The sequence below is a fragment of the Suricata suricatta genome, chromosome 2, assembly GCF_006229205.1.
Source record: "Suricata suricatta isolate VVHF042 chromosome 2, meerkat_22Aug2017_6uvM2_HiC, whole genome shotgun sequence".
NCBI classification, from domain to species: Eukaryota; Metazoa; Chordata; class Mammalia; order Carnivora; family Herpestidae; genus Suricata; species Suricata suricatta.
Genome location: NC_043701.1, coordinates 104,701,274 through 104,702,404, shown reverse-complemented (window position 1 = coordinate 104,702,404; position 1,131 = coordinate 104,701,274). Strand labels below are relative to the sequence as shown.

Below are 1,131 nucleotides of genomic sequence, written 5' to 3'. Positions count from 1 at the left end.
TGTCTCTGCATCTCATTGCAGGATGGCATTTAGGGACTTCAAGGCCCACTTTGACAAAGTAGAAATCTGCAACCTCACTCCTGATGCCCTGGAAGAGGATGCTGTCCACAAATGGGAGGTGACAGTCCATCAAGGAAGCTGGGTGCGGGGCTCCACTGCAGGGGGCTGCCGCAATTTCCTAGGTGGGTCGTCTGCCTGTCACTCTTTCTGTCATTGCCAAGTGTCCCGTCTAACCTGGGGTATGTCAGTGGATCAGGGCCAGGACCCTAGAGAAAGGCTGAAGTGCAGAGTTAGACAGTAGGACTTCAGAGATGGCAGGTGAGGGCTGTAGAGAAGTAGTGGAAAGTCGAATAATAATTGCTCAAGGAAATTCTCTTGTTTTACCACTTAGGTTATTTTCCATTACAAGTAATAGAAAACACAAGTCACACTAGTTTAGCAATAAAAAGGGATTTCCCCCCTACATAACTGAAAAATTCAGAGAAGCAGAGTGGGCTTTAGGCATAGCTCTATCAGTACATTGGTTTGTAATTCTCTGCTCTGCCCTCTTCTCTCTGTTGACTTCTTCCTCAGTCTGGATTTCTTTAGAGTCACGGGAAGGCTGCCAGAAGCATCCAGGGCTTTCTGAGCCCTCATTTGCACAAACAGCAAGAGCTTCTGAGGGTCATCCAACAAAAGTCCTCAACTCCCTTCTAACTGGGAATTCCCTGAGCCCATGTTGCCTGGTGAATGCTACGGGCTGGTTGGCTTTGTTCTAATTGTCCGAGGCAACAGGGGCTAGCATAAACCACTCAGTGTTCACCCTTCGAGCCGGGAGTTGGGTGGATTCTGCTCAAATTACACCACCCAAGGGCACCGCACTCTCCTTTGAAATACCACATGGACAAAATAAGACAGAACGAACTGTAGCTGAGTAGACCCGGAAGAATGTCTTTTAAAAGCTCCGTGGGAAATGGTTCAAGTGAAGATGGAAATGAAAGGGAGAGCACTTGGCCTTCTCATTGGGATTACGGGAAGTAGGGCACGAGGGCCATCGGAACAGGGAGGGAAGAAATGAATGACTTTCTCAGGTTTGGGAGGCTGTGTGGGGGTGGATGGTGTGTGTGTGTGTGTGTGTGTGTGTGTGTGTGT

General features: G+C 48.7%; 1 protein-coding gene across 1 annotated transcript in view; it reads right to left on the bottom strand.

The window, feature by feature from the left end:
• Nucleotides 1–1,131, bottom strand: part of CAPN9 (calpain 9) — a 43,950-nt gene that overhangs the window by 19,475 nt on the left and 23,344 nt on the right. The window lies entirely within an intron of this gene.